Source organism: Sycon ciliatum, chromosome 1, assembly GCF_964019385.1.
Source record: "Sycon ciliatum chromosome 1, ocSycCili1.1, whole genome shotgun sequence".
NCBI lineage: Eukaryota > Metazoa > Porifera > Calcarea > Leucosolenida > Sycettidae > Sycon > Sycon ciliatum.
The window spans coordinates 8,050,953-8,073,208 of record NC_088643.1 but is presented as its reverse complement, the minus strand read 5'-3'; the positions used below and the strand labels follow the sequence as shown (position 1 = coordinate 8,073,208).

The 22,256-nt window shown below is 46.7% G+C and overlaps 1 long non-coding RNA gene across 1 annotated transcript; it reads left to right on the top strand.

The window, feature by feature from the left end:
- The first annotated feature begins 1,134 nt into the window (after positions 1-1,134).
- LOC135806820 (uncharacterized) lies at positions 1,135-4,822 on the top strand. Its single transcript, XR_010551294.1, has 3 exons — positions 1,135-1,214; positions 1,518-1,641; positions 4,769-4,822. It is a non-coding gene; the product is annotated as an uncharacterized LOC135806820 (long non-coding RNA).
- Positions 4,823-22,256: the final 17,434 nt, after the last annotated feature.

Sequence of the window (22,256 nt, the reverse complement as noted above, 5' to 3'; positions counted from 1 at the left end):
GTGACGTAGCACTTTCAAGCCCTCTACCGAGCACCTTACGTAGATACTTACGTAGCCTAAGTGAAATACCGAGCACCTTACGTAGAAACTTACGTAGCATAGCGATGTCGTTTTTTCTGCCATGTGAACACAATAATAGAAAAGCTGACAGGATCGCTTTTCTAAATGTAAACGCGCCATTCATTTTGTCCACATGGCGGGTTGAAATCTGACCCGGGTCGAACTCAACCCGGGTTGAAACACCTCATGTAAACACAGCCCAAGAGAAATTGTACAGTAGCACTGCAAGGAAAGCTGCCTCACCAACAGGCACACACACCAGCACGGACGGTAGTACACGTACTACTACAAGAAGTAGTACCCCTACGGCCAGACCTGACCTGCCCGCCAAGCCTCAAACGCAAGATACAAGCACAAGCAACAATGGGTGGCAAAACCCACACCGCCGCCGCCGCACTGAGGTAACGGTTGCACACTGACCAGGCTGAATCTGAACAATGAGTAAACCAACACCTCAACTATTTACTTGACCCTAACGCAACGCCCTCGGTTTTCCGGCTCTACACAATCACAACGTCATATACCGGTACAATCAAGAGTACAGAGACATGACTGTACTCTTGGAACAATGCATAAGGTTGCATGCCGGCATTATCCCTGCACCCAGTTCTGTGCCCTGCTAAAAGCGCATCATGGCTCCGTTTAAATGCTTTTCGGCTAGTGTGTTTCTGTGGTATAGCGGACTGAAGAATAGTAAACGTGTTTTGCAATATATGTATGAAGCTATTTTGTATATAGTATGTTCCCATTCCGTTTTTGCTTTGGTGTAGCCCTGAGGTTGATTGCTTATTTATTTCTACCCTTCCTCTCTCCATACTTCTGTCCCCCCCCCTCTCTCTCATTCCTTCTGTCGTCCACATGTATCAAAGGAGGCGAAATCGCCTGTTTGTGGTGCGACGTTAAATAAACTTCTACAACAACAACCCCCTACCTAGAAGTACTTTTCAGCCAAAGTAGCCCCTTTTGACCTTTCGCCTTCCACGCTCTTTCCCGATTCGTAGTACGTGTACTTTCGCTGTCTGCATATAAAAGCTGCCGGGTTATCGGAGTCTGTTCACATTATTATTTCGTGCTTTCCTTCCTTAGTTTCTTACTCAATGCTGCCGATACAGTCCAGTAACGTTACATGTCCCGTTGTCCTATCTGTGAGCCAGGTGAGTAAGCCGTCATGTAAACACAATGGCGACGCATTTTGTTCAGGAAATTGTGTTTAGAAGCAAATGCAGGTCTTTTGTAACTTCTCCCTGGAATAATCATCTATCTTTGTTTCGGTGTCCCTGAGTCTTTCTGCTTCTGGTTGTCTAGCATTCTAGCACCGGAGAAATTTCAATACAATACATCTATTCCTTGCCCTATTCGTGTTGTGCCTCCTTAATCGCTCGGCTTCCCACTACATTAGTTATCGTGAGTTGTGCAGTGACTGGGTACACTGCAATTGTGCTTCTGGCTCGTCGTAGATCTACATGTCAAGCGTATCGCTCCAAGCATTTGCGAAGTAAGCCAGGCAGACCACACAAGGCAACGGACAAGGTAGAAAAGAACAAGAAGACCAAGAACCCCGGTAAATCCAATCCTTACCAGGTAAGCCCATCAGATATCTACTCAAACTCACCATAATGAACACCAATGCCTTTATCATCCCTGGATTCCTTGACCATAATACTACTAGTACTGCACCCCACCCCTACCGTTTCTCGTTCCATTCACAATGTCACGAACATCAGTCGTGATCATTTTATGTGCCCCTTTTTTGGCACCAAGCGATTCCCTTTTGTATGCACCCAGCCATTTCTGGCTGTTCTGCAGCTAGCAGTGTGCTCTACTTGCTCTCTGTTGTATGCATCTACCCGTTTCTGGCTGCCGTGCATGTCGCGGTGTGCTCCCCTTTCTGCGCATGTAACCATTTCTGGCTACCATGCATGTCGCGGTGTACTCCCCTTTCTGAGCATGTATCCGTTTCTGGCTGCTACAGCTCGCGTTGCGCTTCCCTTGCTCTCCTATGTGTACACACGTCCATTTCTGGCTGTAGCCGCATGCCTATTTCTGCCTTCGCGCTGACCCCTGAGGAATCGCTTGAGCCTAGTATGGATCCAGTGATCCGAATGTAGCGTCGTTCCCAGCAAGAACTTGCCGACTTTATATTTTGTTGCTCTACAAGCAGCTTTTCGCGAGTCTTCTTCGTGTCTCTTCTTAGAGTAGAGACCAGTTTTTTCTGCTCCAATCAGAAGCTCAGAGCTACATCAATAGCAATAATAAAACCTTATAAAAGACCAAAAAAAACTCTTGTCGATGCGATGACAACGACGACACACAATCTCTTCATATTTGAGTTTCAAAGTTTGCAGCTTGTTCATCAAAATGGACGAGATTGCACAGATCGCCACTTGGGCAAATCTCCTCGAGCCAGATTCCCTATACCAACTCCCCGACTACTCTCTAAATAGGTACGATCGGCGGCAGGCGATGCCATATGCCTACTTGGCATGTCAAAGGCTTTTGAAAAAGTCAGTCACCCTACGCTGCTGGAGTACCTGCTCGACATTGGCGGTTCTGGAACGGAATTTAAATTTTGCTTTGCCAACTACAGTATCTCTGCCATCGAACCCAGAAAATGCGCATTGCAACCAAGGACGGACCCTGTTTTTTTTCTACTTCACTATTATATTTTATTACTTTACTTGGGCATTCCCAACAGACCCTAAGGTCTTCCTACAGGGTGCCCAAGATGAATGAATGTGTTAAGTTCCTGGCGAAATGAATAATTGGAGATAGGATTTGTGCGAAGGGATTCCGTCGGGAAGCGCATTGAAGCGGTCAGCACCAAGGAATGAAATAGATTTGTATCCAGCTTGAGTTTTCACAATGGGTAAAGAAAGGGAATTATTGCCTTTGCCACGGGTGGCTCTATCTGTGTGAGCGAAGTCACTGCGAAGGGAGAACATGTCAGAGAGCTGTAAACTGCAGATGCCAGGGAGATTTTTGTCCCACGTACTACGTATGTGTTTTACGTGTGTGTATCACGTGATACCGACCTGTGGGGATAGGAGAAGTCCTGCGGCGCATCATTGGTAAATCCATGAAGACACTCCTCATGGATGACATCACTACCGCTGCTGGGGCGTCCCAACTTTGTGCAGGACACCCGCAGGAAGTGAAGCGGCTATCCATGCCCTGAGACAAGTTTTTACCTCTTTCTTATCTAGCCGCCGACCGCTGGAACTCAGTTCCGGCATCGGTCCGCCTTGCTGCTTCACCAAGCCAATTTCGTATCGCAATCCTAGATTGGCTAGGGTACCCCGTAAGGAGACCATAGGTCTGTGGGGACTGCCCTGAGAAATATGAATAAATACTTTAGCACTTCCTTTTTTTTGTTCACACTTTTAATTATGCTGTTATAAAAGGTTCTATTTTGTACACAGTACCCTCAGTTCCGATACTATTCACTAATAAGCGGAACACGAAAATCGATTTTGAATAACATAAAAATCCTTAAAAATTTCCATGAACTCGTTATTGTCTGGCCATGTCTGCATCGATTATACTCTTAATTGCACTAATAAAATACTTTAGTATATATGCTATACGTGCCATGAAAAAAATAATAATAATGATGACAACAAACAGGAAGAAGAAGCACAATCAACAAGAGAACCGACAAGTTAGAGAGCTCTGCATAACGCAAACAGCAAAGGCGATACCAACCACGAGAGTGCTAAACTTCTATGAACAGGAGCGAAATACTCAATCCAGGGACAGAACTGCTTCGTCATTCGCAGACTCATCAGCGCAGCAAAGAGAAAATGAGGCCGGACCTGATTTGAATTGAAAATACAATTTTCAAAGCCAGATTTAAACCAGGTCCGAACGTACCTTACCAGAGTGCTCAAACTGAAAAGTCAGCTAGCTATGCATAACGCAAACAGCAAAGGCACTACCTGCATGAGGGTGGTCAACTAAAAGAGCAGGAGTGAAATCCTTATTTGGTGGAGAGAACTGTTTCGCTCTTTGTGGACTAATCAGTGCAGCACAAAGAATCTTCTATCTTCTAAGGCGGCAGAAAAAGATACAAACATGACTGGGACGATTAAATATCTGCCTATAAATATCACGATTATTAGCAGCAGCAAGAGAGAGAGAGAGACAGAGAGAGAGACAGACAGAGAGACAGAGACAGAGAGAGAGACAGAGAGAGAGAGAGAGAGAGAGAGAGAGAGAGAGAGAGAGAGAGAGAGAGAGAGAGAGAGAGAGAGAGAGAGAGAGAGAGAGAGAGAGAGAGGAGAGAGAAAGAGAGAGAGATGTCTGTATGATTGATGAGTCCAGTTTTGTTTTGTAATTTTAGACCATATACGATGAACTCGTATGGTGAGCCAAGGTTCAATTTATAGAAAGGAAAAGAAAAGTGGACATAATAGCGTAACGTTTAGTTCCTTCGTCCTTTTTCTTTTCTGTACATTTATGATGAGGACGGCTGTAGGATTTTGATCCAGGAAACATTCCATCCAAAAAATAGTGCGAGGGCTTGTAGTGATGGTTTGCTGATGCAACTATATGATACTATCGACCAGCTATTCTTTATTGATAAAGTATGTTTCTATATGCCTGGCTGCTTTTATGTTTGCCATTGTGCATGTGTTCCTCTTCATGTGTGTGTGTGTGTGCGTGTGTGTGTGTGGGTATGTGTGTGTTTGTTGGTTGTGCGGACGTTCAGGTCATTCCGTTGAGGACCGGGAATACAAGGCCAGGCTTCTGAGCAAACCTTGGCAATGGACGGTCAACAGCATATTGACTATTGATACCACTTCAAGGGAATTAACGTCAGCCGCGTGTAGAATGGAGAGTGCTGTATTCAACGTGTGGCCAGGCCATTTACTGCCCTTATTGTCCTTGCGGGACATCATCCTGCTGTGTGGAACCTCCAAGCATTTGAAGGCGCTGCTAATCGATGAAAACATGTTTAGCATTCTATGTCAAGTAAGTAGTTTGTTTACTTGATATTTTAAATTAGATCAAAACCAAGTGGGCATTGATGTCCAATAATTATTATAATGGCGATATAATAAAAAAAAATGAAACGTGTCCTGAGAAAATGAGAGAGAAGTAAAGGAGAAATGCATGTACCTTTAAGTATTAAAATTGTGGAATACATTCAGGGTCCCTACGGTAAGATTACGACTACTGGCGTTGTTGTGGTTCAATAAAGGGGAGTAATTTGACGGCTGTGGTCTAGTATGAAATGGGACTGCATTAGGGTATCGTCTATTGTGATGGTGAATTCCGGCAGAAATTGGAATTAGTTGGCGACTTTACACTAGTCGAACACATGCAGGAGCTTTAGACTAGAGAAAATGATGATGCATGAATTCTATTTTGCTAAAATAAAAAAAAATGAGCCATGTTAGACATTCGGTGAATTATCATGGGGAGCTTAGTGTTCGAAATGCTAAAGAACTCTAGTATGCAGTTTTGCTTTTTCCGGGGGGGGGGGGGGGGGAGTCGGCACACAACGCCGTCTCCTGTTCACACTCGAAATGCAGCCGTATAGTCCGTTTACGTCACGTCGGAATTCTACTTTACTCTTCCCGGGGAATTGTGTGTTGCTCCGTAAGCGTGAGCTTGCGCTATTCCTGCCGACTTGAATTCTCACTTGACTGACTCACGACTACCATCCAGAGCACACGAGAAGCGCACGAGAAGACCAAAACGTCCAAGGAAAACTGGCTGTACTATCATAGTGATCAGGTCAAATTGTCAACCGATATGCTTCACGAATTCACAAATAAGTTGTTTTCACTATCAATTTCTGTATTCTTTGTCCTATACGTGCAGCAACGCTATCAACTCAGGCCTCATTTGGACGTGTCATATATAGACGCTGCCATAAACCTGGAAATTGTCACCGGTGTGGCCAGCGTGTATCATAGCCATTGCATCGATACTATGCGTTGCATTTACGGCAGCCATGTGGATGTTGCTTTGGTCGGCAGAGCAAAGAAGCAGTCGATTATCACACTGTCGTGCCTAGAGTTGATGCTGCCAGCACAGCTGAGTGATACCACTAGCTGGGACAGCGCTGGCCTGTTCAAGTCACTCGCCGAAAGCCATTTACTACATGCTCTAGAAGATCGTGAATTCCTACCAAACCTTTTGCTGAAGGATGTCGACCGAAAACTTGAGGAGATGGAAGAAGAAGAATTTGATGACTTCAACTTTGAACCAATGCAGTACCTGTTTAGAAATGTCACAGATTTGTTCATGAGAGACGGATCGGAGCAAACGTGTCAAGAAGTGATTATCAACTCGATGGAACCACTTATTGCGAGGATGACCAAATACATGCCTTACGTTAACCGCTCGCGGAGGCTTGTGGAAATTGCGCATTCGTTGCATGATTTAGCCCAGACAGACGCAACTTTGTTATCAGCTCTGGGACTTGAAGATCTCAACGCAATTCCTCTTCCGGATGATGATGATGATGATGATGATGATGATGATGATGAGTGGACGGACTCGTATAACCCTTACTACCATTGTGATATCAACTATTGCGACAATTACAATCTGGGCGAAGAAATGGATAAGTCCCGATCATTGATCGACATGGCCGCCAAGCTCTCAGAAAAGCACTCAGTTCTGAGGCTGCTGATAATGGGTAGGCTAAAGACATTGAATCCCGAGAATTACTTCATGGCTCTCAACGAATATGAACAATTCTGGAATAGTTTGTCTGAGTCAAGTCGCCCCAGTCGTAAAGTACTATGCAGCGGCTTGGGAAGCCATCTACTTTCGTCAATATCAGGATTGCCTGATCAGAAGCTGTGGACGAAACTGGAGCTAGTGGACGCCATGAAGAACTATGGAAAAGAACTAGTTTTCCTTGCGCAAGAAGAGCTACCGCTTTCTGAGAAGCAAAGAAGACCAGAATGTGGGCAAGATGACGAAAAGAAAGAAGACGAAGAACGCCCATGAGAATGATCACACCGACACACACGCGCACGCAGACACACCAACTCACGTATAGACATGGACGTACATTTGACACCTCACACTACCTTGTATATTGCAATGTTATGCATCTTTAACTTCGTGATTGTATACCTCCTTATTTTGATAGTCCACTTCACCCGTCCTTGTTAACAGTGTTAGTCACGGTTTGTTCTTACCCTTCCAAGTATTCAATGATGATGATTGACTGTTATATGTTTCGCCGACCGAGCGGGGCAAATGAGGCGAGAAATGATTTCTCGCGCAACAAAATTATTTTTCTTGCGAATATGGAATCTGATGTTTTCTTGTTTTGTTGCTGTTCTGTTTTGCTTGACTCCTTCAGTCAGTTTTTTTTGTGTCTCACCAGTGTCCCCACCCTCCCGCCCTTCATGTCTGCCCATCTTCTTCCATTTCTTTCTTGGCTGTTGATGTGTAGTGGCTATTTTTATGCTGCCATGTTGCCACTTGGGGTTATAGTTATACACCCGGTTTTTTCCTTCATTCGTGCGTCCGTCGGCGCGAGGGTTTTTTCCCGGCTGGCTCGGTCCAGAGAAATTAATCTGACGGCCCCAAGTGGTGCTTGTTCTGGTTTATCCCTGTTGTTGCTCCTAGTTTTCTTTTCCATTCCGGTTCACATCTGGCTCCGGCCTACTACACTCACTCTGTGTGCTCCTGCCTCTGTTGTCTGGGTCCATGTCGTTATGTCAGTGCATGTGGAGCGAGAAACATCCTTCTTGTCCTCTTTTTTGTCTGTTCTAGTTTTTTGCCATGATTGTACTAAGTTTACGAAGTAGTGGTTGCGACTTCGGCGATGATTTGTCAGAAAGGTTTGCTCCCCACACCGAAGTAAAGTCGGCGGAATAGCGCGAGCTCCGGTGTGGGGAGCAAACCTTTCTGTACTAAGTTTATCATAATAATTATTAGTACTTCAAATACATTTGGAATTACATGTAACGATCGATTGCAGGAGCAAGTCTATCCACAACATGTTTTAATTTTTGGAATTTGGTTGAGTTTTACTTAGTACAGCACATGAATGATGATAATTTACGATACTCTTTGTTGGCTTAGTATTTTTATAAAAAAATTATTTACACACTCTTAAGAAATGGTTTGCTCCCCACACTGGAGCTCACGCTATTCCGCCGACTTTACTTTACATTTGACTGGCTCACAACTGCCATCCAGAGCACACGAGAAGTCCAGCGAACCTTCGACTCAGCAAACCGGCAAGAAAGCACCACTCCCTGCTCCATACACAGTGTTTCGGGGAATTCACCCCTCATCAGTTGAGCTTGAGTAGGCTGAGGAAGATTGTGCCTGAGTTGTGCATTCTTGCAGGTTTGCCGAGTCGAAGGTTCGATGGACTTCTCTTGTGCTCTGGATGGCAGTTGTGAGTCAGTCAAGTGTCAAGTAAAGTCGGCGGAATAGCGCGAGTTCCAGTGTGGGGAGCAAACCCTTTCTTAAAAATCATCGCCGAAGTCTCAACCACTACATAATAGTCCAGAGGCTTCACATCAATGTTTTTCAGTGGACCAGAAATACTGTCCAGGTTTGAAGCCCCATTAGCCGCTCTAATGGCTCTGTTGCGCACGCTTACTAGTCGATTGTGATCCTTCGCAGTAATCAGCATGACGGATGAACAGATGCAGTACAGAATGTCAGGAAGAACGAAAGACAGGATGTACTGGCGGCGTCCAAGTTTGCTCAGTTGCCGGAAAGGTGCGACGTAAGACACCCACCTTCTGTGATACGTTTCTAACAATTACATCAATGTGATTTGTAGAGCAAGGCAATGCATGGGCAAGGTAGATAGCGACCCATATAGCATATTATAGATTTACTCTTTGCTGAAATTTCTTGGATATGGCATTGAAATAATTCTCGACCTTAAGATTTCTGCTCAGCTGCACTCCTAAATGTTTACAATCCTGCTTGACGTTTAAGTCTACATTGTCCATCTGCACAGAGTGTCCAGGAGGAAGGTCGTAATTGGACATTATACTAGTCTTGTCTTGTCTGCAAAGAACGTGCCGTGGATGTTCTTGCCCACTGTTGGCAGCTCGCTAAATCGGCTTGGACGTTGGCTAGGTTACCAGCCAGGGAATCAGTACGTGTGTGAACGTTGTGGAGGGTGACATCATCTGCAAACAGATAGGGGAAGTATGCTTTATAATTTTAGGGAGAGAGTTGATATAATATAATAAGGAAGAGAAGGGGTGCTAGATGGGACCCTTGAGGGACTGCACATGACAACTCATAGCGTTCAGATACTGCATCCTCTAGGCGTACTAATAGACTTGTGTTTCATAGATAGCTCTCAAACCAGGGAATTGCTTCCTGTTCCACCAAATAGCTCAGATGGCTGATCAGGCTAGCTTGGTGTACTTTATCAAACGCCTTGGTGAAGTCCAAGAATACACAATGTGCGCGTGGGGTGTGGAAGCAAACCTTTGGTCTCCGATAGTGATATCTTTTTCGGCAGAAACTGGCTAGCGTGCGTGTAGAATTGTTATAAAGATGTCTAGAATCTGTTCCATTCAGCTGAATGAAGGGTGGTCCTAGAAGGATCATGCCTTTTTCATCAGGCTTCTTCTGCCAGGTGGTGTAAGACCTGATGATGGTTTTGTTTTCCGTTGCCTACATGATCTTGCAAGTCCCCTTCTCTGCACCTACTTTCAGTTGATGGCTAATACAGGCCAAGCATCCCGAGATGATCGCCGAATTACTCGAGGACAGGACCAGCGGCTTCTGCAAGTGCCTTTCCTTCCTGGACCTTTTGGTCGTCAGTCATTGACATTTGTGGGAAGCACTCTTTGGAATGCCCTTCCCAGCGATATTCGCCTCTACAGTGCGGCGTTTGCCTTTAAACTGGCTCTGCACAGAACTAATTGTAATTTGTAACCACCTTGCTCGGAATACCTACACATTACTGCATGTTTTCGCTGTGTGTTCCTCACTGCATGCTCACACATACACACACCCATTTGAATTATATACATACTTTGTGCTTTGGAATTATCATGTTATGATTCTTTTTAATATTTCCTTCTCTCATAATATTATATTCTTTCTCAGCAGGAACCGGAGGTTTTTCCTCTGATGAGAAGGCAGAATTGCCCGTGCTTTGAACGAATTCAAATAAAAGAAACAAACAAAACAATCAAACTTCATGTTTTACTACCTAACAGATAGAACACAAGCAGTGTCAGTCGAAGGGGTACTCTCAGACCCACTATCTGTGAAGTCGGGAGTCCCCGAGGGATCTATACTGGGGCCTCCACTATTCTTGTTGTATATATACGATCTACCTGACAGTATAGATGGTTTGTCACTATTTGCTGATGACATAGCCCTCATTCAGTTTGACGCTGACATTCCAAACCTGTGTACGAAGCTTCAAAATGGAATCAATGTTGTTCATAAATGGATGTTGTCATGGCGTCTGAGAGCCAATATCTTGAAGACAGAAATAGTCTTTCTCCCTCAACTAGACCACCCTAGCTCCCACATTTACTCTTCCCGGACTTGATTCGGCTATTAATATTGTAGTTACGCACAGGGATTTGGGTGTTGTATTTGACTCGCAATTGTCCTGGAATTCTCACGTAAATTTTGTGTGCAACAAAGTTAGCAAATCTGTAGGTTGCTTGATGTCTCAATGCTCCCACTTGTACCCCGAATGTATTCGTTTCTTTTATAAATGCTACCTTCTTCCTATCCTTCTGTACGGCGCCACTGCTTGGCATTACCTGCTTAGTAAATCTGCTGGACAGGCACTAGAAATACATCATATACGTGTGTTGAAAATTATTTTCGTAACCCCTCTCTATTCTCCTCTACTGATCTCTATAGTTTGGCCACCACGAGCCCCATCTCTATCCTGTCGCAGAGACAGTCATGCGTTCTGGTCCATCGTATTAAACTGAACATTGTCCCTGAACATCTCAGCAAGTATAATTGGTTTACTTTCGCACGGGACACCAAATCTCCTATCTTTTCTGCATATTCCTATTGGTTCAAGCTGCCCATGGAAATGAAGATAATATCCAATATTAGGCAGTTCATAGACCATGTTAATTGTCATGCTACGTTGTAGGCTCTCTCGCCTCTTTTGCTAGCTCATCTCGCCGCTCTCCACCATGGTCAACATAGTGATAAATTTCACCCCGCTGATACATTCTCTTCTTCCAATTATCATATTCTTTCCTTCTTTCTTTCTTTTTCTTCTCTTGCCATGGCTGGCTAACGCCCCCTCCTTTGCATTGGCTTCTGCCATTGGACGGTGAAATGAAATAAAAATAAATAAATACATAAAATGTTTTTATCTGCGACGCGTGCCATCTGGTGAGTTAGGAGAAGTAGTTGGTCAGTGGCAGATCTTTCGGGAACGTATGCGAACTGGCATGTAGATAAGATGTTGTTAGCAAGTTTTTTGATATAATCTAGAGTGCGGATGCAAGTTTTTGCGCTCCGCGGTCGAGTTTGTTTTCACCGGTGTAGCTGCCTTCGGCAGGATCGCACCTACACTGATTTGTTCTAGTGTTGATGTATGACTTAATAATAATTATGGCGACTAACGAAGATATGGACTTAGCTCTGCCGACATACGAGGAGCTGCTCACAGTTGGCCGAGCGACAGGACTGACTAGGCCTCAGCGGCTAATGCTAGCATTAAAAGTAGCATTAAAGGCCTTTTTTGGAAACTAGCATTGCTCTAGCATTGCAAGCAGGTTTTATGGGTTAAAAAGCATTAAAAGGGGCCTGGGGGCTAAAAACCTTTCTAAGGCATACGCTGCAATGACTCATATGGTAATGTTTGCACCAATTATGGAGTCTGGGCCTCTTCTGGCACACAGCAAGTGCACAACAGGATTCAAGGGTACATATATTATGCCATACAGTAACAAAATGGGTACTCTTGGTCCGGCCACAGTCAAATTCCGTTACCGCTAGCGTTATCGTCTCAATGCTAAGGGTGCCTATTTGGAAGCGCCAAACCTACGCTTCACACACCGTTTTCAAGGTTTTCATTAGGGAGACCTCTCTCTCTCTCTCTATCTCTCTCTCTCTCTCTCTCTCTCTCTCTCTCTCTCTCTCTCTCTCTCTCTCTCTCTCTCTCTTTCGAGTTGATGACTTTGTTAGTTTAAGTTTGTACAGAAGACATGCGAAGTCTGCTGTTGCGCTTGTTATTTCGTTTCGGAAGTCAAAACCTTGGTCATGAGTGCTTGTGGGGAGGCAACTGAAATTGTCCTCTCTGACTCCGACTGACCAAAGCAGAGACAATGGGCCGACAAGACTTGGTTGTTGCCCTTCGCAAGGAAGGACTAGGAATACGGGAGTCACCTGACCAAATGGTAAGCAACCTGCTCTCCACTTTCCAGCTGCTTAACGAGACTATAAAAGGTATGGCTGCAGAAATGGAATGTCTTCGAACGAGCAAGACAGACGCCATTGTCTCCTTGCAAGTAGAAGTTGCTCAACTGAAGGAAGTGCATGTAGTAGAGAGAATGCAGTCCACAAATCCCGTACCCGTAGCGTCCCCAGCTTGCACTGATCAAGGCTGTGTTTACATGAAGCGTTTCAACCCGGGTTGAGTTCGACCCGGGTCAGATTTCAACCCGCCATGTGCACAAAGTGAATGGCGCGTTTACATGACGCATTGCGCTTGACCCGGGTTGAAATTTCGCCCCGGGTTGAAATCAACCCGGGTCAAGAAAATCGTACAAACGTACTTCTGTGCGTATCTCGCGCCAGGTTTGAACAGCACTGCAGATGCAAATTTCGCGCGAACGGATTCACGTGACCATACAGGACTGTAGAAGTGGACTTTTGGCGGCATATCAGTATTTGACCCGGGTCAACTGTCTTCATGTAAACGCTCACCTCTTTTGTCTGTCGTATAGACTTTCAACCCGGGCTGAACTCGACCCGGGTTGAAATTTCTCATGTAAACACAGCCTCAAGGCTGTGTTTGCATAAGAAATTTCAACCCGGGTCGAGTTCAGCCCGGGTTGAAAGTCTGTACGATAGACAAAAGAGGTGAGCGTTTACATGAAGACAGTTGACCCGGGTCAAATACTGATATGCCGCCAAAAGTCCACATCCCGCCTATTCGTTGATGGAGAGTGCTTGCTATCGTGCGAGGGTACCACTCAGGGTGACCCTCTGGCCATGCCCGTACGAGGTGATTCGTCATTATTTAACACGAAAGTAAAAAAGCCTTCCGTAGTGTTTGAGGTGCGAATCTTTCCATTTCTTCCTCCAAAAATGTAATACTGATGTCCTTAGATTGCAATGGTGGGTTGTTCATGCATATAATCCTTGGTGTAGGGAAGCAGGGGGCAGTTGAAAAATGGCAATTTTTCCGCATATTATTTGTTGTGGTCATTTCTTAACATCATGGTAAAATAGGCCTTAGCAGCACAATTTCAAGTCAGTTTTCAATAGAAAGAGACCCTACGTATCCAGGATGGTCCAGCAAGACTGGATCAAGATCATGTTGATCCAAATACAAGCCATTCAAGCTTGCATAGCAGTAGGTGTATCACCCTGATTTTATATGCAATTGTGATCAACATCTGTTAGTAAATTCAGTAATTGCCAATGTTTGGCCATTACCAGGGCCAACACACCCCATTCCTCCTTCCCAGGCGTCGTTTCCAGTATGTATCTATCATATGCTTCCTTTTCAGCTAAATATATTGTCACTGGAGGTTGAAACCAGCGGCTATGACTCTCTTATACTCTATTTTACCGTGAACATCGCGCACATGCAGACTGAAAGCTCTTGCAATGTCACTTCCTGAAGGAATATCAGTCTCAATTTTGGAGGTGAACTTGACAGAACATTGACAATGGCAATGGCAAAAAGAAATTTGACGTGACTTTTTGCAGGTGCTGGCAATGAGATATTTTACCGATTTGTTAAGAAATGACGCAATGTTAAAAAATTACGAATCACCTCGTATATGCGCTTGGAGTCCTCCCGCTCATCAAGAAAGTTGCAGTGCCTGGTGCGAAACAGGGCTGGTATGCGAACGATGCTGTAGCCGGTGGCAAGCTAACGCCTGTTCGCCAATGGTGGGACAATCTCGTCAGCCACGGTCTCGGGTATGGCTACCACTGGAATGCCCAGAAGTCACTCCTCCTGGTCAAGCCCTCCAGGCACGCAGCTGCTATCGAGATGTTCGAGGGAACCGGTGTGCAGGTCACGTGTGATGGTTGCCGCCACCTTGGTGCACCTTTGGGCACGGATGAGTTTATAGAACAATTTGTCCAGTCCAAGGTCGCCACCTGGTGTGAGGAAGTTGCGCAGCTCACGACCATCGCTGCATCGCAGCCACAGGCCGCCTACTCCGCCTTCACACAGGGCCTGCAAAACAAGTGGTCCTTCCTCTGCCGGACCTCCTCCATCCCGCCGTCCCTACTTGAACCGCTGGAACACGCAATCAGCGGTCGGCTCATCCCGGCCATCACGGGTCAGACTCCACCTGGGACAACTGTTCGCTCCCTACTCTCTCTGCCTTGCCGGCATGGAGGACTGGGTATGGCAGACCCTTGTTCAGTGGCTGAACAGTACACCTCATCCCGAAGGATCACGGCTAGCCTCGTGTCTCGCCTGCTGGAGCAGGAGTCGTCTCTTGGCGACTCTCTGACTCAGCTCAGGACGGTCAAGGCGACGGTTCGGGCCGAGAAGCGGAGCGCGTTCAAGTCTATGGCTGACGCCCTTCGCTCGGATCACCGGGAGCTGGCCCCTGTTCTCGACCTGGCCTCAGAAAAGGGTGCATCCAGCTGGCTGACCTGCCGCCCCCTCAGCCGCCATGGTTTCACACTCAGCAAGGGAGATTTCCGGGATGGCCTGTGCCTCCGGTACGGCTGGACACCTCCTCGGCTCCCAAGCCTCTGCGTGTGCAGTAAGCCGCTGAATGTGAGTCACGCCCTGTCGTGCCCGTTTGGTGGCTTCCCGACGCTGCGACATAACGAGGTGAGGTACATCACCGCCAGAGCTCTAAGGCAGGTCGCTCACAACGTGTCAGTGGAATCCCACCTTCAGCCCGTCACCGGAGAGGCCTTCCGCCATCGCACAGCTGTCACGGAGGAGCAAGCTCGGCTGGACGTTGCAGCTAGTGGTGTGTGGGGTGGCCGATTCGAGCGCATCTTTATTGATGTACCGGTGTTCAACCCTTTTGCGTCTTCGAATCGTGCCACCTCCCTCGCTGCTAGCTACAGACGCCATGAACAGGAAAAGCGCCGGAAGCACGAAGAGCGAGTACGTGAAGTTGAGCATGCCTCCTTCGTGCCCGTTGTGCTTTCTGCCTCTGGTGGCTATGGCAAGCATGCCAATGCTCTTTTCACGCGGGTCGCCTCTCTCCTGGCTGAGAAGAGTAAGGAGCCATACGGGCAGATTATCTCCTTGCTGCGCTGCCGCCTTGGGTTTGCCCTGGTGCGTTGTGGTGCTATGTGCCTGCGTGGCTCAAGGAGCATGTTTGCTCCTGCCGTGCCTGAGTCCCCTGCTGTGCTAGTGGCGGCGGAGGCACGCATCCAGTGAACCTGCAGTGATCTTACTGAGTGACAGACTCTGTGTCTGATGATTCGTTTTATGTAATTGTGTTGATTCTTCACAAAATGTGTTATTTTGCCCGTACAAGAGGCTCAAGGCTTGTCCAAAAAAAACCCAAACTTCTACAGTCCTGTATGGTCACGTGAATCCGTTCGCGCGAAATTTGCATCTGCAGTGCCGTTCAGACCTGGCGCGAGATACGCACAGAAGTACCTTTGTACGATTTTGTTGACCCTGGTTGATTTCAATCCTCGGGGCGAAATTTCAACCCGGGTCAAGCGCAATGGGTCATTATAGCAATAAAAACTGCTTTATGGCAGTTTTCTAAAAAAGTTATTGTGTTCTAGTCCATGGACCCCGTCTAAAAATAAGAAATTAACGAAATGTGATAATAATAATAATAATAATGACAGTTCGCATTTCACTCATTGCATGAGGTCAACGCATCTGTTAACAATTTCGAGCCAAGCAGCTCTATCAGAAGCAGATTGCACAGCATCCAGAAGCGACAGATTAATGCATTGTAAGTCTTTCTTGACAACGTCGATCCATCTCAGACGTGGTCGTCCTCGGGGTCGTCGTATGTCTGTTGTGTTGATTGACATTAGGAGGGCTTGGAACGAGGACGATTCTTCGCCTTCCCTCACTACATGGCCGAACCACAGCAGTCTCCGTTGCCTGCAGACTTGAGATAGTGGGGTCTGCTCGGTTCTGGCATACAGCGCTGTGTTCGAGATTCGTTGTGGGTACGTGATACCAATGATGGTACGATGTTTTTCCGGTGCCATACATTGACGACGTCGGTTAATGTTTGCGATAAGGTCCAAAGCGCACAATTATACAGCAAGACAGGCAATATCAGGCAGGAAAACATACACAGCCTGGAATTCAGGTTGTGGCGTTTCCATGGAATGCTTGCAAATGCCCGATTTGCAGCAGACACTCTGGCTGCTATGTCTTCTGCTGTGCCTAGCATACTCCCCAGCAGCTTCACCGATTTCCAGGAATCATCTTCCTTGGTCACAGTGAAATATTGAGTTTTTGCCACGTTCAGCTTCAGATTGTCATCCGAGAAAACGGGTTCACACACACGGACGGTTTCTTCCACAGATGATCGCTCGTTCTGATGGGCAGTGGTGTCGTCTGCGTATTGTGTGAAAGTTGCTGGTAGGTCTGACGCGGGTAGAGCTTGCTCTCGGATCCTACGCATGGAACCTTCGGCGTAAGTTATAAACATTATTGGTGACATTGGGTCACCCTGGACGACGCCGATGTTCGTTGGAAATGGTTTGCTTAGTTGTTTACCAAGCTTCGTGCGGGCTGTTGTGTTTGATACTAGGACTGCAGTGGTGGACGTTGGTGCGCCAGCAGTGGCTAACCTCTCCAGAGCAACCTGACGAATGACAGTGTCAAACGCACCGCTGAAGTCCAATAGTGCCGATGAATACGACCAGTCGCCAAGTAGTGCTCGCTCACACATCGTCCTGGCGTAAAAGACACCATCCGTGGTCGATCTGCCAGGGCGGAAACCAGCTTGGCTCTCTGCCACATATGACTGCACATGGAGTGTGTGTCGTCGGGTGAGTATTGACGTCAAGATCTCACGGACGACGGAAAGGAGCATAACGGGGCGGTAGCTTTTTGGATGTCCTAGAGGCTTGCCGGCTTTGTAGATGGGAACGATGAGGCCGCAGCGCATGTCGTCAGGACAGTACTCTGTAGCTTGAACAGCGTTGAAGAAATTCGTCAGCCAGGGTGCGAAAAGGTTTTTAGCTGACTTCAAAGCATCAGCACTGATACCATCAGGACCGACAGCACCACCAGACTTCTGCTTGATAATTGCAGACCGTACTTCTTCGATTGTGAATGGATCTTCCTCATTCGATTGCTGCCTGAGGTCGAGTGGCTGGCCATCAGTGTAAAATACCGATTCATAATATTCATTAAAGGCATTAAGATTCCATGAGATGTCTGCCATGATTCTGCCGTCTGCGTCAGCAAGACGCACAGGCGCAGCCTTCTTCCCAGAGCGTAGTTGGCGTAAGTTGTTGATGGCGTTGAAGTAGAAATGTGATAGCCGAAAATTAAAATTTCACACAAAACCTCACAATAATCACAACATTTGAGGATCTTAGTTAAAAAAAATACTGCTTTCAGCACTTGTTTAGTCTGACCAAGAAGCCATCTGGTAGGTAGATACATTTTTATTTGAATTCGCAGAACCAATCGGGCGGTGTCGCCCAATTACATGGAAGCGAATGGAAACAGTAAAATATTGTAGTTAGCCTAAAATGATAGCAGGGTGTAGTACAAAGCAAAGAACGCTCTGTCAATGAATAACGTTAACGTTAGAATACAACAACGGGGAGGCGGTAAACAGCACATGACTGGTACTGTGGAGTACCGCAAACGTTCAAAGATTCCTGTAGTGTTCAGTAGTGGGTGCTACTGCTAGCAAGACAGAAAGGGAGGCAGGCTTGTTTGAACTGGTGGTACTGGGTAATACCACGCACGTCGGATGGCAGGGTGTTCCATAAAATGGACCCGCGAGCGGTTGGACGGTCGTGGCCGGCTTTGGAGGTAGATTTGGGCACTCGAAGGCCGAAGCTGCGTTGCGGGCGCGTTGTTCGAGTATTGGGATGCTCCAGAAGTAAAGGGTTTGCAGTGCATTGCTTGCCCGACAATTCGAGCAACGCCAGATCATAATAAGGGTCTTTTGCTTGTGGAGCTCTTCGATGCCATACAGCTGCAGGCGAGCAAGCAGAGGTTGGGCGCTTGTGCGAGGTGGCAGGCCGAATATGGCGCGTGCCGCACGATTTTGCTGGACCTGAAGGCGGGACCCCTGGTCTTGTCGAAGGCACCCAGAGAACGCCACGGACCTGTAGAGCAAATCTGGCATCACAACGGATTTCACGTACTGCTCTCTGGACTTTCTTGTAAGGCAACGGCGGGCTCTCCATAGTGCTCCCACCTTCTGCGAGGCCTTCTTCACAGCATTGTTAACGTGTTCGTCAAATCGAACGTGCTCGTCTATCGTGATGCCCAGGTACTTCGCATGGGGAACTGCTGGTAGCGGGTTTCCACGGCATTTGACAGTATTAGGGTGGTTCCGGAGTACGATTTTTATAATAGTTAGCACAACAAATCATGCACTTTAATACAGAGATCACAACTGTACGTAGCATTCTGCTTGTGACTGCGTTCAGAGAAATGTAGTGGTCACAACTGTACACTCTGTCTGTGACTGCTCACATGGAAATATAATTCCCACCACAAGTCCTGTACTGCAAAGCACTCGGTGAGCAATCAGGGACCTGTCTGCTCTACACAACTGTACATTCTGCCTGTGACTGCTCACAGGGAATTATAGTTGCCAAAACAAATCCTGCAGTACAAATCACTCAGTGAGCAGTCACGAACTGTGTCTACACATGTACATGTATGGTGATTTGTGACTGGTCATGGGGTGTTGTGACTGGTAAACTAATTTGTGACTGGTCACGGGGGGTTTGTGACTGTTTGACTGGTCACGGGGACCGTGATTGGTCATGGGGCCTTGACTGGTCACTGAGTCCTACATATATAATAAGAGGCACCTGTGACGTGTGTGTGTGTGTCACGCTCAGGCCATGCTGAGGAGCAGCGCTGCCATGAGCACGCGAAGCGTGCGAACAGTGTAGCTAGCGGCCGCAGAAGCACTGAGCAGTGAGCACGCAAAGCGTCCGAATCGTGTAGCTAGCGGAAGCAGCCACAGAAGCACTGAGCACGCGAAGCTTTCGAATCGTGTAGCCACCACCACGTGCTGGGCACGTGTGCTGTTCATGTACTTGCTTCACCCGCATGCCACGTTCGGCCAGGCAACGCTGGCCGGGTGCTGCTAGTATACTACACTCATACCTCTCTTATCCGGGCGCTTCGGGACCGGACACTGCCCGTAACTTCGAGGGTGCCCGTAACTCCGAATCATATACATCTTGATAGGGAAAAGGCCATCGATATGGCATATGACGTCAATATTTCTACGAAAAGTGACAAAAGAGTAGTAATATTTCCCCTGAAACTCGCCCAAATAGTGCCCGGTAGACCGAAGTGCCCGTAACTTCGAAGTCCGGATAACCGAGGTATGAGTGTATAAAGAAGAGGCACCTGTGACGTGTGTTTGTGTGTGTGTGTCACGCAGAAGCGCTGCGAAGCTGCGCTGCCCTGAGCACGCGAAGCGTGCGAACAGTGTAGCTAGCGGCCGCAGAAGCACTGAGGACGCAAAGCGTGCGAATCGTATATCTAGCGGAAGCAGCCACAGAAGCACTGAGCACGCCAAGCGTGCGAATCGTGTAGCCACCACCACGTGCTGAGCACGTGTGCTGTTCATGTACTTGCTTCACCCACATGCCACGTTCGGCCAGGCAACGCTGGCCGGGTGCTGCTAGTAACGTAGGAATCTTCCGGCTACAGAAACCAGTGCGAGGCTTTTTTTAATATTTTTTTACTATGTTCACATTCCCAGCTCGAAAATAATACAGAAATAAGGGTACCTACTAGTAATGTATTATAGTCATTCATTTCTTCACGGTGCTATGTCGGCATCCAATACAATGGATGTGGACGCTAACCGGCAATGGAGATGGAGAAGAAAAGAAATTAGAAAACGAAAGTGGGAAATTGAGGTAATAAAAGCACCAACATTACATGAAGATTGCAACAAAGAGAGTTGTATTTCAGTCACAGGCCTAAGGCGAAATAGCAAGGGGGTTACCACGGGCCAGCATCGCGTGGCGCAGCAGTGCAAATGAGGTGGGAAGCTATAATTGTGGCGTTCAATTCGGTCTTTCTTTCGCAGTAGATATGGTCTGTATTTCAAAGGGAAATGGGGCCAAGGAGAAAAGGCACAGAATATAGGGGACTTGCTGAGCAAAATTGGCGATGCTCTAGGAAGGACGGTACTGCTTATAAAGTCTCGTAATGGAGGACACCTATCGTATTTCGTAGGGGGTTCGGATTATGGAAGTTGTATGACACTCTGTGGGAAAGTGGATATAAACGTGACATGAAAGAATAACGGAAGCGACAAATCGGGAACTGTACCACAGGCGGTACAAATGCATGGATGCCTTCTGTGAACGACATTTGCCCACCCATTACAGCTCTAAGCTAGCCACTTTTACTTTTCAATACTTTTTCATGTCTAAACCCCTAGCGTGCTGCCATACTCCGTCATGGCCTCAAGTAGCTCGTATTTGGTCCATACCTTGTAGTCGGGATATTGAAAGGCAAGATATTTGCCAAAACCTCTGAAGAGAGCCTTCTGGGTACGCAGCCATCCATTAACGTGGCAGTGCCTCTTGTGGTAGTCTGAACATGCGCCGCAATAATCGTCAATGTCCATCAGCAGGCGTTCTTCAATGTACGATTTGACTGCGGAATGTATTTTACAAATATTCACTGCGACGGACGGTGCCCTCCAGGTCAACTGCGGCCCATCAATGGTAATGCGCAGGAAAGGAGGCAATGCTTCCCGATCACCTCCGAGGCAGGGTAACAATGTCATAGCCTGAGCAACAGTTGTTACTTTGTGCAAACAGTTCACGACGTCACTAAATTTGTTACAACGGTGATGGTAGACTAAGTATTTACCAAGTTCCTGTGTTCCCAGGAACAACATTTTGATCAGTGCAGCCTGGTACACTTCCACGGATCCGTATCGGATCAACTCCATCTGTTTCAGGCTGCCAATGGAATATTGGCCGACAACATCAAAGGGACCTGTGTACCGTTTACTGATCTCAGTTAAGGATAGGTTGGGAAACATTTTCTTCGCTTCCCGTGCCCGCACAAACGGGGGCATGTTGAAGCCGGGCAGGAGAATTAACTTTGGCTTCCACGGCTCATATTGCTCTGGGTCATTCTGCATTATTTGGCTGAGAACGGGAAGACAATATAAATAATTGTTGATCCTGCTGGCTATGTCTTGCGTGAAGTCCTTGTAGACCCAACGAAGAAAAAACCAATCACTCCACTTCAAATGTGCCAATGACACAGCTGTGTAGAGTGTTCTGCATATGGCTTTGTAACTGATGTTCATGTGAAGGTTGGGGCTGATCTTGTAGCGGTTCTGCACAAAGTAAAGCATTGGGAGAGACGGTAAATGCACATTGAATCAAGGCAAAATCAAGAGGTCTTTCAAAAAAGGTTTTCTGGCCTATCTATGTCACATGTGATCGCGAAAGGGAGGCGTGAACTAACATCACGTCATAATGTCACAGAGAGACGTTATTGAAAGCAACATTGGTCGTAATACTTTTATTTTTCGAACTGCGCTGACTCAACTGCAGCCAATTCATTTTAAAATATCGCTCAAAACACACACATTTTATCTACATGTACGGTCTCCGAACTTCAACTTGAAGTAAAATATAAATTGACTCGGATGGAGAGCCAAGGAGTCAGGGTCAGTGTCGTGCAATGTTATCGCATGAGCTGATTGTTTAGCAACTGGTGATGTTAGTGGACATTATAGCGTAACTTGCAATTCCTTGGTCCTTTTCTTTTCTATATAATGAAGTGCTATTCTCCATCAATATGCCAAGAGTTTGCCTGAGCACCCAATATTATTTTAAAACAACACAATCCCTTCGCCTTTTGTTCGCGATGC